Below are 18,287 nucleotides of genomic sequence, written 5' to 3'. Positions count from 1 at the left end.
ATCTAATCTATCAGAAAGTTCTGGTTCTACCTCCAACATATATAATGGTTTTTGTCTGTCTCTCGTTTCTTTTTTTTTTTGGTGGGGGGGAACTGAGTATTGCTCTGTCACCCAGGCTGGAGTGCAGTGGCACGATTTTGACTCACTGCAGCTTCCGCCTCCCAGATTCAAGTGATTCTCCTGCCTCACCCTCCCGAGTAGCTGGGATTACAGTTGTGTGCCACCATGCCTGGCTAATTTTTGTATTTTTAGTAGAGACGGGGTTTCACCATGTTGGCTAGGCTGGTCTTGAACTCCTTACCTCAGGTGATCTGCCCGCCTTGGCCTCCCAATGTGCTGGGATTACAGGCGTGAGCCACCGCGCCTGGCTGTATCTCTTATTTCTGATGCCACCACACTAGTCCAAACCGCCACTGCTTCTTGCTTGGATGACTGACACGGCCTCTTAACTGGTCTCTGCCTTCCCCTTTAGTTCTCCACAATCCTGTGGATCTTCCTAAAAGAGTAAATCAGATCTTGTCACTTCCCTCCCCCCGTATCACCACTTGAAAGCTTCCTCCTGCTTTTGGAATATAATTCAAACTCCCCACACTATCTACCAAGCCGGATAGGATCCAGTCCCTGCCTGCTTCCCAGCCTCAAGCCCTTCACTATGTTTTGGTTACATTAGCCTGCTCTGAAGTCCTCAGACGCAACAATTCCATTCCTTTCTCTAGAGCTCTGCATTTACTGCCCTTCTCCCTGAACTGCTGCTCCCCCAAATCCCCTGCAGAAAACCTAAGCATTCTTCAGATCTCAGCTTACATGTCACCCTCTTGGAGAAGCCTTCCTCAGGCCAGCCATATAGATAGAACCCTGTTGTATTCTAGGACAATACCATATACTCCTCTTTCTTGCAAGTTGTGTATATTTGCTTCCTTTTGTCTTTTTCACTAGTTTACTGTCTATCCCAACCACGAGGGTGTCAGCTTCACAAGGGCTGAAGCCCTGTCTGTTTGGTTCATTCTTGTCTCCCCAGGACTTAGTGTAATGCCTGCCATACAACAGGTGCTGAATAATTATTTACAGAATGAGTGAATGTGCCTGCCATCTCTAAAGAAGTGGTTGAATCTGGTAATCTGGTTTGGTAAATTTTTTGAGATTTATTAGCTAGACTACAAGTGTATACCACCATGCCTGGTTAATTTATATCAGATAGGTAGATAGATAGATAGATAGATAGATAGATAGATAGATAGATAGATAGATTGATTGATTTTTAGTAAAGACAGAGATGTTGCTATGTTGCCCACGATAGTCTTGAACTGCTGGGCTCAAGTGATCCTCCTGCCTTGGCCTCCCAAAGTGCTGGGATTATAGGCATAAGCCACTGCATCTGGTCTAATGCCAAACTTTTTGAGCATCATTCAGATAGGTGTTATTCTTTATGCAATTCAGCTTAGAGAACAACCACTACAACATAAAATAAAATTTCATAAGTATTCCTTCAAAGCTGTTTATCTGCCTAACTTTATCTTCCCGGGAATTTTCCATTGCTATTTGTGGATACAATTTGTTTTAGTCTTCAACTACTGATTTAGGTAAAGATAAGCCAGAACTCTAAATCCCATCCCTTTTGGTACATGGCCATCCTCATGACCACACAAGAGGCCTCCCTTTTAGCAGGGTAAACAATAAAGGTTCCATGTATTTGTCTCTCTCCCAGCTGTTGGAGAATAGATTTGTCTTAGGCAGGGAGAGCCTCAGCTGATTTTGCAAAGAATGCTCTTTATCATTCTGTTTGGCCCTGAGAGCAGGATTCCTTCTGGAATGTGGAACTGACCTCATTTGTGGTAACACTGAGGCAATATTTATTTTCTAGCAAATATGAGCCCCCTAATTTGTTGCCGTAATAACCCTCAGTAATTCCCAGATTACTAGGAGGAGAGTCAAGTCTCCATTCTTGAAGGGGAAAAGGGTGTTTGCAAAAGAAAAAAAATGCAAGTTAACCAGATTGTGGGGTATAACATATTCCACCCGCATTTGAGAGCAGGTTGATGTCTGTATGTTTCTGGAAAGGGGTCTCAGACCAGACCCAAAGTGCGGGTTCTTGGACCTCACACAGGAAAGAAATCAGGGTGAATCACAGAGTCTGGTGAAGTTAAGATGGTTTATTAGAAACTACTCTTATTAAAGAGTAGGATGTCCTCAGAAAGCAAGAAGAGGAACACCCCTACCTCAAACATAATGCTTGCTGATATAGGATAGTAGTGTAACTGAGTACTCCCGTTTGTCTAAGAAAAAGAGTTATTTTTAAAATTATTATTATTTGTTCTTTTTTCTTTCTCCTTTCCCCCTGCTCCCAACGGCTCTTCAGAAATGCAATTATAACCTTTTACCTCCCCTTCACCAGCTACTCCCTACGGGGCAAGTTCATCTAACATGCCAAGTCCACCTTTAAAAGCACCTGCTTTCTGCTCCAAAAGGGAAGTGGTACCCTGAATGGCAGGAGCCTTTACATCTTCCTCTAAGCTAGCTTTGGAATAAAAAGTCACTTTCTTTTTTCTTTTTCTTTTTCTTTTTTTTTTTGAAATGGAGTCTCGCTCTGTTGCCCAGGCTGGAGTGCAGTGGCGCGATCTCGGCTCACTGCAAGCTCTGCCTCCTGGGTTCACGCCATTTTCCTGCCTCAGCCTCCTGAGTAGCTGGGACTACAGGTGCCCGCCACCACATCCTGCTAATTTTTTGTATTTTTAGTAGAGATGGAGTTTCACCGTGTTAGCTAGGATGGTCTCGATCTCCTGACCTCGTGATCCGCCCACCTCGGCCTCCCAAAGTGCTGGGATTACAGGCATGAGCCACCGCGCCCAGCCAAAAGTCACTTTCTTTATACCAGACCTTGCTCTTGTTAACTGGAGTCTGTAAGTGGCATATGACTGAACCTGATTTTTGATTACATAAGGGCTAAAAATAATGTGCTTTATCGTATGTTTATTGCAGCACTATTTACAATAGCAAAGACTTGGAACCAACTCAAATGCCTGTCAATGATAGACTGGATAAAAAAAATGTGGCCCATATACACCATGGAATACTATGTGGCCATAAAAAAGAATGAGTTCATGTCCTTTGCAGGGACATGGATGAAGCTGGAAACCATCATTCTCAGCAAACTAACACAGGAACAGAAAACCAAACACCACATGTTCTCACTCATAAGTGGGAGTTGAACAATGAGAACACATGGACAAAGGGAGGGGAACATCACACACTGGGGCCTGTAGGGGGCAGTGGGAGGGACAGCATTAGGAGAAATACCTAATATAGATGATGGGTTGATGGGTGCAGCAAACCACCATGACACATGTATACCTATGTAACAAACCTGCACATTCTCCACATGTATCCCAGAACTTAAAGTATAATAAAAAAAAATTTAAAAAGTGCTTTATTAAAAAGGCTTGTGATCAATTTATGACAGACTATTAGTATTGTTATTCTCTTGTGTAATTATTGATTTCAGCAAGAATTTATGAGTGTACTATGATTTTAAAAGCAAAACCTATTCTTAAACTAAGAATGCTTTTTGTCCCCTCCCCCATCCTGCCCTTTTTCTTTTGAGACAGAGTCTCACTATCTCCCAGGCTGGAATGCAGTGACGCAATCACAGCTCGCTTCAGCCTTGACCTCCTTGGGCTCAGGTGATCCTCCTGCCTCAGTCTGCCAGGTAGCTGGGACTCAAGTTCACACCACTACACCCAGATAAATTTTTGCATTTTTTTGGTAGAGATGGGTTAAAGTATCTTCTCTGAACGTAATGTAATAAAACTAGAAATCAATAACAAGAGGACCCTTGGAAAATATGCATACACATGGAATTAAACAACATGCTCCTTAATGATCAAGGGGTCAATGAAGAAATTAAGAAGGAAATTAAAAAATTTCTTGAAGCAAATGAAAATGGAACTACAACATACCAAAATCTGTAGGGTACGGCAAAAGCAGTACTAAGAGGGAAGTTTATAGCAAAAACACTTATAACAAAAAAGTAGAAATATTCCAAAGAAACAACCCAATAATGCACCTCGAGGAACTAGAAAAGCAAGAACAAACCAAACCCAAAATAGGTGGAAGGAAAGAAATAATAAAGATCAGAGAAGAAATAAGTGAAATTGAGCCAAAAAAAAGTACAGAAGATGAACAAAATGAGAAATTGGTTTTTTGAAAAGATAAACAAAATTGATAAACCTTTAGCTAGACTAAGAAAAAAAGCGAGAAGACCCAAATAAATAAAATCAGAAATGAAAAAAGGAGACACAACAACTGAGACTTCAGAAACACAAAGAATCATTACAGACTATTATGAACAAGCATATACCAATAAATTGGAAAACCTAGAAGAAATGAATAAATGAAGAAATGAAATTATACTTTTCATCTTCTATGTACAACATACCAAGAGTGAATTGTGAAGAAGTAGAAAACCTTAACAAACCAATAGCTAGTAATGAGATCAAAGGTATAATAAAATGTCTTCCATCAAGGAAAAGCCTAGGACCTGATGGATTCACAGGCGAATTCAACCTAACATTTAAAGAAGGGCTAATATCAGTCCTACTCAAACTCTTCAAAAACAAAATTGAAGAAGAGGGAATACTTCCAAACTCATGAGGTCAGCATTACCCTGATACCAAAACTAGACAAGGACACAACAACAAAAGAAAACTACAGACCAATATCACTGATGAACATACATGCAAAAATCCTCAACAAAACACTAGCAAACTGAATCCTGTAATAGATTAAAAAGATCACTGACTACGATCAAGTAGGACTCATCCCAGGGATGCTTCAAAAATGATTAAATCGACAGAAATAAACATGATGTACCATATTAGCAGAATCAATAACAAAAACCATATAATTTTTTCAATAGATGTCAGAAAGTATTTGATAAAATTCATCTCTTTATCATAAAAACCCTCATCAAAATGGATATAGAAGAAACATACCTCAAATTATTAAAGGCCATCTATGTCAAACTCATGGCTAACATCAGACTGAAAGGGGAAAATTTGAAGGTCTTTTCTCTAAAGACTGGTACAAGATAAGAACTGCCCACTTTTACCACTTTTATTCAACATGATACTGGAAGTCCTGGCCAGAGCAACTAGGCAAAGAAAGAATAAAAGGGCCTCCGAATTGTAAAGGAAGAAGTCAAGTTAACCTTGTTTGAAGAGGACATGATCTTATTACTTAGAAAGACCTAAAAACTCCACCAAAAAACTGATAGAACATAAAACAAATTCAGTAAAGTTGCAGGTTACAAAATCAACATACAAAAATCAGTAGCATTTATATGTGCCAACAGTGAACAATCTGAAAAATAAATCAAGAAAGTAATCCCATTTATAATAGCTGCAAAAAATATAAAATACCTAGGAATCAATCTAACCAAAGAAATAAAAGTTCTGTACAAGGAAATAAAATTCTGATGAAAGAAATAGAAGAGGACACCAAAAAGTGGAAATATATTCCATGCTCATGGATTGGAAGAATAATATTGTTAAAATGACAATACTACTCCAAACAACTTACAGATTCAATGCAATCCCTATCAAAATACCGATGACATTCTTCACAAAAATAGAAAAAAAAAAACCTAACATTTATATAGAACCACGAAAGACCCTGAATAGGAAAAGTAATCCTGAGCATAAAGAACAAAGCTGGGTGGGACGCAGTGGCTTATACCTGTAATCTCAGCACTTTGGGAGGCCAAAGTGGGAGAACTGCATGAGGCCAGGAGTTCAAGCCTGTAATGAGCTATGAGTGCACCACTGCACTCCAGCCTGGGCAACAGAGTGAGACCCTTCACACACACACACACACACACACACACACACACACACACACCACACACACACACACAAACACACCCCGAAACACAAAAACTCCCAAACCAAAAAACGAAGCTGGAGGGATCACAATACCTGACTTCAAAACTTATTACAAAACATAGTAACCAAAACAGCATGGTACTGGCATAAAAGCAGACACATAGACCAGTGGAACAGAATAGAGAACCCATTTATAAATTCATGCATTTATAACCAACTCATCTTTGACAAAAGCACCAAAAACTTACAATGGGAAAAGTACAGTGTTTTCCAAAAATTGTGCTGAGAAAACGGCATAACTATGCAGAAGAATGAAACTATGCAGAAATATCTCACTATGCAGAAATATCAAATCAAAATGGATTAAAGAGTTGAACCTAACACCTGAAACTATGAAACTCCTGGGAGAAGGCATTGGGAAAATACTTTGAGATGTTGTTCTGGGCAAATATTTCTTGTATAAGACCTCAGAAGCACAGGCAACCAAAGCAAAAATAGACAATTGGGATTACATCAAGCTAAAAAGTTTCTGTACAGCAAAGGAAACAGTCAACAAAGTGAATAGACAATCCACAGAATGGGAGAAAATATTTGCAAACTATTCACCTGACAAGGGATCAATAATAAAAATCTATAAGGAGCTTAAACAACTCAATAGTAAAAAAAAATCCAATTTAGCAACGGGAAAAAAATTTGAACAGACATTTCTCAAAAGGAGACATACGAATTGCCAACAGGTATAAGAAAAAATGTTCAATATCACTAATCATCAGAGACATGCAAATCAATATCATAATGTGGTATCATCTGACCCCAGTTAAAATGGCTTGAATCAAAAAGGCACCAACAGATGCTGGGAAGGATGTGGAGAAAGGGGAATCCTCATACACTGTTGGTGGGAATGTGAATTAGTACAGCCACTATGGAGAACAGTATGGAGGTTTGTCAAAAAACCAAAAATAGAACTACCATGTGCTCCAGCAATTCTACTACTAGGTACACATCCAAAAGAAAGGCAGTCAATATATCAAAGAGATACCTGCACTCTCATGTTTATTGCAGCACTATTCACAATACCCAAAATATGGAACCAGTCTAAGTGCCCATCAATAGATGAATGAATGAAGATAATGTGCATATACACACATGATGGAATATTATTCAGCCCCCAAAAGGACAAACTTCTGTTATTTGTAACAACATGGATGGAACTGGAGGCCATTATATTAAGTTAAATAAACCAAGCACAGAAAGACACATAATTGCATGTCCTCATTCATATGCTGGAGCTAAAAAAAAAGTGGATCTCATGAAGATAGAATGTAGATTGGTGGTTACTAGAGGCTGGGAAGTGGGGGGGAATGGGGAGGATGAAGGGAAGAAAAGAATATAAATGTATTTAGTATCACCGAACTGTACACTTGAAAATAGTAAAGATGGCTCACGGTGTGGTGGTTTACATCTGTAATCCCAGCACTTTGGGAGGCCAAGGCAGGCTGATCGCCTGAGGTCAGGAGTTCCAGACCAGCCTGGTCAACACAGTGAAAACTCATCTCTCCTAAAAATACAAAAATTAACTGGGCATGGTGGCACCTGTAATCTCAGCTACTTGGGAGGCTGAGGCAGGAGAGCTGCTTGAACTCGGGAGGTGGAGGTTGCAATGAGGCGAGATGGGGCCATTACACTCTAGCCTGGGTGATAGAGTGAGACTGTCCCCCCAAAAAAAAGTTTTTAAAAAACTTACCTTCTTTTTTTTTTTGAGACAAGGTCTTGCTCTGTCACCCAGGCTGGAGTGCAGTGGCACCATCATAGCTCATTGCAGCCTCAAACTCCTGGACTCAAGTGATCCTCCTGCCTCAGCCTCTCTAGTAGCTAGGACTACAGGCGTGCCACATCTGGATAATTTTTAATTTTTTTTTGTAGAGATGGGGTCTCACTGTATTGCCCAGGCTCCAAATTTGATGTCAGACATGAATGTACACATACGGGAAACTCAACAAACTCCAAATAGTATAAACTCAAAGAGATGCATGAGACACATTATAACAGCGGCTATCATTTATTGAGCAGTTATTACTACTACTATTAATGCTATTGTTATTATTACACACTAACACAGTGAAGCAGGGCAGTTGTTTTTATCCCACATCCTTCAGCTACTTAAGGGCAGGCTGACTCCAAGGCATTATGGTTAAATGGGACAGCACAGTCCTTGGAGCAGGTCTGCGCTTCTGCCCTGCCTTTCACTAGCTCTGTGATTAAGGCTGGTTGCATAACTTCTCTGAACTTCAATTTTCTAACTTTAATTAATTAATTAATTAATTTATATTTAGAGACAGAGTCTTGCTCTGTTGCTAGGCCGGAGTGCAGTGGTGCAATCTCGGCTCACTGCAACCTCTGCCTCCCAGGTTCAATTCTCCTCCCTCAGCCTCCTGTGTAGCTGCGACTACAGGTGTGTGCCACCACGCCAGGCTAATTTTTGTATTTTTACTGGAGACAGGGTTTCTCTGTGTTGGCCAGGCTGGTCTCAAACTCCTGACCTCAAGTGATCCGCCCACATTGGCCTCCCAAAGTGCTGGGATTACGGGCGTAAGCCACTGCACCCAGCCCATAAAAACAACTTCTAACCTCAGGAAGCCTACACTCCAATGGGAAACCAAGGGTGACCCCAGACCAATTTATGCGAGTGCTCTATTTCCTTATCCACAAAGTGGGGAGAATGACAGTGCCCAGCTCATAAGGCTGTTGGGAGCTTTTAACAACATAATACTTGTGGAGTGTGATGGCTGGCATAGAGAAAGCACTGGATAACTGCTTGTTTTCCTTCTTGTTATTATGATTGGAGAGATTCTGCGGAGGTGGTGCCTGGGAGCTGGCCACACCTCCCCCAGAGGGGATATCCGGGTTTCACAAGTTTCTCTCCCTTCCTGAGCAACGGCAGGTGAGTCAGGGTCGCTTGTGCTCCCCTCCAGCTCTGGGATATATGCTGTCCAGCTGGTTACGAGTCTCCATTGCATCCGAGGAAAAGAGGAGCTGGCTGAAGGGAGGAGGAAAAGAAGGGCAAAAATTCCAGTTTCTTATGAAACTTTGTAAACATAAGGCTCTTATCTCAGTCTGCGGAGCACAAACAGGGTGAGGGCCATGGATCTGAATGTCTCCACCCGTGCATAAAAAATATGATTAGAGCTGAAGACCTAGAAGTCCCTTCCCCAGGCAGGGGACAAACTCTTCTGTTTCTAGAACCATTTAGGGAGGTGACAACTTGGCTTCGTCCCAGAGATTCAGGTGAGGACAGAACAGAGAGCAGGGTGTTCTTGCCCTGAGTTCCCTGCTAATGAGCTAATTCTGGCCCTTCACCTTTGTTTGGCATGAATTTTACCAGAAAAAGGCATGCTGCCTTTATCCTTGGTTCTCTGTACCCTCGCTACCTTTCCTGTGTTTTGTAAACACAGAGTGGTGTATTTAGCTTTCTTTTGCTGGAATTATTTTCACCCCATGTCCTGTGTCTTCCTTGTCCAGAAGAAATCATCTTCTAGCCTAAGAGCTCCAAAGAAGGGTGTGCAGGGGACGGCCATGTTCTGATGCATGCATTTACCTGTGTCGAACAGTCTTCCTGTTTTGCTACTGTCTAAGAATATTCTTTCCATTCTGTGGGCTCCTGGGCCTGGGCTTTCCTTGGCTTATCTCATGAATCTTCTCTTGGTCCCTTTCATTGGCTGCCTTCTGTGTTTAGGTTTGTAGGGGAAGGCCCCTGGAAGGTGGGTGGGAGAAGAGGCCCCTCTCAGGAGAGGCTGAGGTGCGCAGAAGCTCTTGTCCACTCAAGTCCATATTTATTTATCTTCTAATATACTTTGTTTGTTAGTTTGTTTGCTTGTTTGTTTTGAGGGTCTCCTTCTGTTACCCACCCTAGAGTGCAGTGGTGCCATCATGGCTCACTGCAACCTCAATCTCCCGGCCTCAATTGATCCGCCTGCCTCAGCCTCCTGAGTAGCCAGGACTACAGGTGAATGCCACTGTGCCTGGCTAATTTTTTTTTTTTTTTTGTAGAGGGTTTTTTCATGTTTCCCAGGCTGGTCTCAAACTCTTGGTCCCAAGTGATCCACCTGCCTCAGCCTCCCAAAATGCTGGGATCACAGCTGTGAGCCACCGTGCCTGGCCTTCTAATATAATTTGGATATTCCATGGATATTCCCGCCTTGATCTACATTAGGAACTTCCTGGAGGCTTATGCTCAAGAGAGGTAGTATCTGCTTGCTCAGCAAGCAGAGGCTGAGTAAGTGGAGGACTCTGAATATGGTTGTGCAGCAGAGTTGTGGGTATTTGTGGGAACATTGGCCTCAGGCCCAGCATTTAGATTTAGCTAGCAGACATGCCTGGGCAGCTAAACTGGCAATGTCAGACCAAACTGCCTGGCTTGACATTGCCAGGCAGTTTAGCGTATTCAGGGCTCTGCTTAGAAGCCACAATGCCAAGGCCTCATGACCATACTCTTCCACCCTTGAGAATCTTGTCCACCTTCATATCCGTCCATTCCTCACACACCATGTCCCGGGCGGGTGTCCCGACACGTCATTCTCTCCTCCATCTCCTTGCTCACTCATGTCTTCCAGGTTGTACTTGAGAGAGCCTAGGCCTTAGCGGTAGAATTGGTTTCAAGTTGCTGCCCTCCCACCTCCTGGAATGTAACTGGCTTTCTGGGTCTTAGTTTTTTTCATTTGTAATGCCTGCCTTGTAGCCCCATTGTGAAAATTAGTCAATAATTTGTTTTGAGGGCCCAATATGTGGCAGGCATTGTGGTAAGCTTTAGGGCAGGGGCATAAAGACCAGTTAAGATTTCTCCTTTATAAAACTTTTATTTTTTTGTAGAGATGGAGTCTTGCTATGTTGCCCAGGCTGATCTTGAACTCTTGGCCTCAAGTAATCCTCCTACCTGGGCCTCCCAAAGGAATTACAGAATGAGCCACCATGCCTGGCTGATCCCTCTTTTTGAATAGCTTTTGGTTAGTGTTGAGAGGCATGTTCATAAACAAATAATTTCAAAATAATGGGTAAATGCTAAGATAGAGGTAAGCCTTAGGAGTACAAAGGAAGGGAAAGAATGCTTTTTGGGTAAATGGTGAATGAGCTGGTTTTGTTTTTTTCTTTCTTTCTTTCTTTCTTTCTTTCTTTCTTTCTTTCTTTCTTTCTTTCTTCTTTCTTTCTTTCCTGTCTCTCTCTCTCTCTTTCTTTCTTTCTCTCTCTCTCTCTCTCTTTCTTTTTCTCTCTCTCTCTCTGGAGTTCAGTGGCATGAATCATAGCTCACTGCAGTCTTAAACTTCTGGCCTCAAGCAATCCTCCTGCCTCAGCCTCCCAAAGCACTGAGATTACAGGTGTGAGTCACTGCAGCCATCCTGGATGAACTGTTTTGAAGGATAGGGGTAGGTTGGGGTGAGTGTTCCCGGAAGAGAGAAGTGTGGAATTACAAAACAGTGTGATATGGGAACAATTAAAAGGTAATGTTCAAGAAAAAGAGTGACAGATGCTGTTGCTGGCAAGTAAATAGGGGCAAGGTCATGCTAGGTCTTATAGGTCATGCCAAGCATTTTGAATTCTATCTGTAGGCAACAGAGTTTTATTTTTATTTGTTTATTTTTATTTTTTTCACCTGGAGGTGAAACAATTTTATTTCACAGTTGCCTTTAAAACCACAAAGATACTATTTTCTTCATATAAAAATATTAGTACTGGGGGGAGAGGCCAAGATGGCCAACTAGAAACATCTATGGTCAGAGGCTCCCACTGGGAAGAGCCAAAATGGCAAGTGAATCCTGCACCAGCAACCAGAGTATCCAGGTTCTCTCACTGGGACTGACTAAGCAGTTGATGTGACCCACGAAGAGTGAAGAAAAGCCGGGTGGTGCGACGGCCCACCTGGGAGCCACACGGGGAAAGGGGAGCTCCCACCCCAAGCCAAGGGAGGTGGTTAGTGATCATGCTACCCTGCTGGAAAACCGTACTTTTTCCATGGATCTGCGCAACCCACAGATCAGATCCCACTTTTGAGCTACACTGCCAGGGCCTTGGGTCCCAAGCACAGAGCTGTGCAGATTCTCAGCAGCCACTTGACTGGAGACTGCCTAAGACTCCAGTCAAGTGCCTGCTGAGAATCTGCACAGCTGTGTTAAGTTAACTCTGCACAGCTCTGTTAAGTTAACAGCTCTGTTCTGTTAACTCTGCTAAGGGTTTCCAGAGGGGTGGGGGCGGCCATTATCACTGCAGCTGCCTGGTGCCTAAGATGACTGCGCTCTCCTGAGGAGGGGCGGTGGCCATCACTGCAGCTCAAGTCTGCCATTTTTCCCCTGCTGGTTTCATCTAAGCTCATAAGGGAAAGGAAAGAGTGGAAGATGTAGGGGAGCTCACTCAGCAGTGGAAGTTTTAAGTGGCAGAGGGGGAAGGTTTGCGATGGAGAGAATAGTGAGAATGGGAGGAGGAGGTTGGAGGAATGTTCTATGGAGGACAAATGGTGAGAGGGGCTTTCTCTGAGGACAGTGGTTGTGGTGTGACTAGACTGGCTGGTCCCAAGGGTCCAAAGGGAAGCCACTAGCCTATTAGGGCCGGGCTGGAGCATATAGGTTCTGGATCTGTAGGTCAGAGGGGGGTGCCCAGGAACATGCATTTTTTTTTTTTTTTTTGAGATAAGTTTACACTCTATGGCTCAGGATGGAGTGCGGTGATGCAATCACAGCTCACTGCATTCTCGACCTCTCCGGATCCAGGTGATCCTCCTGCCTCAACCTCCCTATAGCTGGGACTATAGGTGTGCACCACCACACCTGGCCAGTTTTTGTATTTTTTGTAGAGATGGGATTTCGTCATGTTGCCCAGGTTGGTCTTGAACTCCTGGGTTTAAGTGACCCACCTGCCTTGGCCTCCCAAAGTTCTGGGATTACAGGCATGAGCCACTGCACCTGGCCAGGAACATGCATTTTTAATAAGCATCCTGTGACAGTGATGCAGATGCTGAAGACCCCACAAGATGCTTATTTAAAATGCATGTTCCTGGACCCCACTCCAGATTTAGGAGCCATAACTTTTTGTGTCATTTTAACCAGCTCCAAGGTGATTCTTATGTGCCCTCAAGTTTGCGATCCCTGGCTGGAAGTCTTCGTGGTCTTGGGCACATAGTGCTAGGTGGCATTCACTGAGGTAGGTACAACACCTAGTACAGGGTCTGTCTGGTCAATGACAGTTATAATGCACACTGGGACCCTTGGTGACATTGGTGACTTACAGGAGGGTATGCAGGTCCAGTTCATTCCAGTAAGAGACTCTGATTATTAGCCGATGCACACAGCATCCAGAGGATGGGGGAAATATTTCTTCACTTTTCCCCTCAGTCACACCTCTGGGGGGCTGTCTTGCTCTGGTCTCCCTTCCTCTTATGCAGCCCTCTTCATCTTTCATATCTGCCGGCCTTTCTGGGTCCTACTGCAGTTCTGAAGGGGAGGATCATCCTGGGAGGTCTGTGTGTGCCCAGGGAGCTCAGGCCCTTCAGTATCTTTGGTGTAGACCGTGAACAAGACACACAGCAATGACTACCTCTCCTGGCACCTTCAACCCTATTTTGTGAACAGTTTATCTCTTTTCTCTGTCTTTTTCTCTGTCTTACTGATGGCTCCTCAGAAGCGAGTAGAAGGGAAAAGGAAAGAAAGCGGTGATGGGATGAAGTCCTTCCTGCTCCCATTATCATTCAGATTGAGATTGAATCAGTCATGTAAATGAACGGGCAGATGGACATCCTGCATACCGACCTTATGTATTATTATTATTATTATTATTTATTTATTTTTTGTAGAGATGGGGTCTCCCTGTGTTGCCCAGGAGCAAAGACCATGACTTATTTGGGCTAATGTCAGTTCCTTTCTTCTCTAACCATTCACAGTTAAAGACACTGATGACCTCCTTCCATAAACCTAGGCTAGCTCTAAGTTTTTTTTTTTTTTCTTTGAGACAGGGTCTTGCTCTGTAGCTCTGTCTCAAAGCCTGAAGTGCAGTAGTGAAATCGCAGGTCACTGCAGCCTTGAATTTCTGGGCCCAAGGGATGCACCTGCCTTGGCTTCTTAAAGCGCTGGGATTGTACTCAGATTTTAAGTCGGGTTTAAATCCTACCTTTGGTAGCCAGTCCTTCCCATTTCCTCCAGGGCACATGAATCTGAAGCTCTTGAAATTCTAATCAGTGGCACAGTAGTCAGAGTTTGAATTAAGCAAATGTTTATTGAGCTGTGCTGGTTCTAGATGCTTTGGGCAGTCCACATAAAAAACCTCAGTGACTAGTAAATGGAAAACTCAGGAAATGTCAGTGGTGTTGAGACATCCCTTAGAGAAAGGAGAAAGGAGACCTAGGAAGGGCTGGTGTAAAACTTCTCTGAGCAAGGCGAGAGGGAGAGAGCCAGAGAGAGGGCTGGAAAAATCACAGCAGGTAACAAAGAAAAATGAGAAGGCAACTGCAAGTGAAATGAACTTGGTGAGCTTATGTGTGAATGGCCAGGTTTCTAAGCCAGGGGAATCAGATCAGGTGGCGGGTGATGATCTTAAGACCTGTGGATCCTGGAAGGGCAGGGAGGAGAGGTGAACATCAGTAAGTGAGGAGAAAGAGTAAGCAAACAAAAAAAAAAACCCAAACAAAACCAAAACTCTTGAATCAGTCATGTAAATGAACAGTCAGATAAACATCCTGTGTACTGACATAACCAAGGGTTGCAGTGCATGTCCTAACTATCAGACTCTGACAGTTTCAGGGAGTGTGGCTGGTTATTGAATCCAACCAATAAATGAATGCTGTTAATGTTAACTTAATGTATATGCCTATGACCTTGTATCTGAGTACTGGCCCTGTGTTTCTGATGCCTGCAGGGGGTGGGCGGTAGGGAGTGGCTAGGGGATGTGGCAACCTGTTGCTAATTTACAACCCTCAATCATGAGGTAAGAATTGGAAAATCATTCCATCATTCCAGGATGTCCGTCCATCATTCCAGGATGTCCGTCCATCATTCCAGGATGTCCATTTGACCGTTGAGTAAGAGCCCATCTCTGCCCTCTGGAGCTCCCACGTGATCCAGGAAGAGAGGTATGTGAACAAGCCACAATGGTTTGAGGTTTACTGAGCAGGCCATAAAAGGAGGTGGAAGCTCCGTTCCATGAAAGAACAGGTAAAGAGGAATTAGACTCAAAACACCTTCTTGTGTTGGTTTTTCCCTTCCTTAACTAGATTTTGGGTTTTTGGAGGATAAATGTTGTACCTTCTTTTGTCTCTCCTATGACACTTAGCATGTCTGGTATCTTGGAGCATAGAGCAGGTGCTCAATAGTTGCTTGTGCTTACTCATTTGAATGCCTACAGGGCCTGTAACATGCCTTGCAGATGTTAGGCATTTGGTTTTTGTTAAATAAATGAAATTGATGCTCTCTCCTTTTGATCCCATTTCTTCATTTTCCTTCTGTCTTCCAAGGATTTGTATATAGGTGCTTATTAAAATAAATCATGAAGTGGTTGATGACTTTAGAACAAAATTTAACTACATTAACAATCAAGACATTTCACCTATAACATCAGCTAAGATTAATAAAAATGAGATCACTTCCAACATTAATGAGGTTGCAGGCAAATGGAAATTTTATAAATTGTTAAAGGGAGAATAATTGAGTTTTTTGGAGGGCAATTTGACACTATTTGTCAATAGCCTTAAGAAAGTGCATACCCATTCTGGCTAACACGGTGAAACCCCGTCTCTACTAAAAATTCAAAAAATTAGCCAGGCACGGTGGCGGGCACCTGTAGTCCCAGCTACTTGGGAGGCTGAGGCAGGAGAATGGCATGAACCTGGGAGGCGGAGGTTGCAGTGAGGCGAGACCGTGCTACTGCACTCCAGCCTGGGCAACAGAGCGAGACTCCGTCTCAAAACAAAAAAACAAACAAAAAAAAACAAAAAAAGAAAGTGCATACCCTTTGATCAGGATGTTCAACGTTTTTATCTTAAGGATGATTACTGCTGAGTGGAAAGAATTATATGGAAGGAAGAGAATCACAACATTGTCTATGATAGTGAAAATTGAAAACATCTTCAATGCTAGCCAGTAAGGGATTATGTGATTAATACCTTGAACCACTTAAAATAATGTGTTAGAAAAGTAACTGAAAAATGGGAACATGTTAAAAATAAGTAAAAAAAAAAAATAAAGTCACAAGACAATGTAGACCGTTTGGGAAGCTGGTAGGGTAGGAATTCTGCTCTGTTCCTCACAGTTATGTGGCCTCAGGCAGGTTGCTTGACTTTTTGTTGCACAGAAATTTTCTTTTCAGTAAATTGGAGACATTGGTGTCTCCCCTGCAGGTTGCTATAAAGATTGGTGAGATGTTTGTATAGCACTTGGTCCTGTGTCTGACAGGTAGTAGATGTTCAGTTAGCAGTGAATATTATTACCCGATTTCTGTAAAAAAAAAACAAAAACCCTCATATTTATATTAGCACAGTAAAAGAAAGATCACTGGAAATTACAGCAAATGTTAGCAGTGTTGTCTCTAACTGGTGACACTGCAGTCATTTTTATTTCCTTCTTTGAGTTTTTCCCTTTTACTAATGAACATAGATTAATATTACAACCGGAAATTAAATACTGTACTTAGAAAAGAAATGATGCTAGGCTTGTATTAAAAATGAAAGAATTAAAGAGATGAATTACTGATTCATTTCTTTTAGAATGATAATCTTACCTGGGTTATCAAAGATAACCTTATCTTAGGGATGATCTGTTTAACATCATTTTACTGTTGAGGAAGCAGAAGCTCTGAAAAGGAAAGTGACTAGTCTAAAGTAATAAATCAATTCATAGCAGGTTTCACATTCCTTGAACCAGTACTTTTTCAATCTACTAGTCTCTCTTTGAGGACACGGGGCTCAAGAGAGGGGCTGCTTCAGTCCCGGATAGGCCCCAAACCACTAGCGTCACCAGTAGAATGTCCCTTCCGGACTCTCCCAGGAAGCAACTTTTGCTTCTTTTCCCCTCCCAGGCAGTACAGTGCTAACCTAGGACAAAAGGGTCATGGGGACCTGCACATGTGTTCCTGGTCCTCTCTGTGAGTGGACCCCAAGGGGTGCTCCCCAGCAGGGCAGCGGCATGTGCTATTTGGACATTCATCCTGTGTGGATGACAGCATTATACTTCCTTTTTCTCTTATCAGCCTCAATGTATGTATGTATGTATGTCATGCTGCTTCTGAAAACTAATTTTGTCTGGGTTGATTCATGTTCAGAGTGTTGGTGCTGCTGGCTGCTAGGCTTAGCATGAGGTTCTTCCTGTGTTTTGTAATTTTGGATTTGCAGGCTCATGTGGAATGGGAGGCTTTTGGATTTTTTCTTCTTTTCTTCTGATTGTTCAACTGCACCTGTCTAGAGGTTTTGCAGTTGCTTCCTCCTGTCCCTCTGAACCCCAGGTCTAGAACACCTCATGAAGGTGGCTGGTGACAGGAGATACTGGAGACAGCACAGTGGGTGGCTTGGCTCAGTTCCTGGAAGGGAGGCTTTGTCCTTCCCCTCCCCGGGCCCATGGCTGCCCAGGAATTTGTAACCCCAGGTAGCACTGGGCAGCCATCCTGGAGCTTCAGCCGTGCTCACTGCTTTGGGTTTATCTTCCTTTTCTGATCCAAAGAGATATTAATACATATTTTTTTCAGCTCAACTATATCTTTTTTTTTAGAGACAAGTTCTCTTTCTGTCCCAAGGCTGGAGTGCATTGGCATAATCATAGCTTACCGTAACCTTGAACTCGGGCTCGAGCGATCCTCCCTCCTCAGCCTCCCAAATAGCTGGGACTGCAGGTGCTTGCCACCACATCTGGCTATTTTTTTTTTTTTTTGTAGAGGCGGGGCTTTTCTCTGTTGCCTAGGCTGATCTTGAACTCCTGGCCTCAAGCAATCCTCCCACCTCGGCTTCCCAAAGCACTGGGATTACAGGTGTGAGCCACGGCAGTGGGCAGGAACTGTATCTTTTGGTTTTCTCTTTTTATACTTTACGTACTATTGCAATGTGTTTGGAATAGTGAAGGTGCAACCAATCCAGATTCATTGTGCTATCCCGACCTAACAGGTGGTCTTCTGGTTGAGGGTGGGCACTTGGCTCTCAGGGATTGGTTCTGAAATCTCAGTGGTAAGGCGTCTTCCAGAGCAGCAGCGCCCCCTGGTGGCACGCAGTAGGATGGCCGGCAAAGAAGCACTCGGCGTGGGCGGGGCGGTTGGGGGTCGCAAGGCCACTTCCCTCCTTCCTGCAGGTTTTCAGAGATGGAAGGGGTCTTAGAGGCGGTGAGACCAACTGCCCACACAGTATGGTCGCCCATCTATGCCACACCCAAAGATGGTCAGTGTCAGCTGGATCCACTC

This window comes from Nomascus leucogenys, chromosome 15 (assembly GCF_006542625.1).
Source record: "Nomascus leucogenys isolate Asia chromosome 15, Asia_NLE_v1, whole genome shotgun sequence".
NCBI classification, from domain to species: domain Eukaryota; kingdom Metazoa; phylum Chordata; class Mammalia; order Primates; family Hylobatidae; genus Nomascus; species Nomascus leucogenys.
This window is presented reverse-complemented; position numbering follows the sequence as displayed.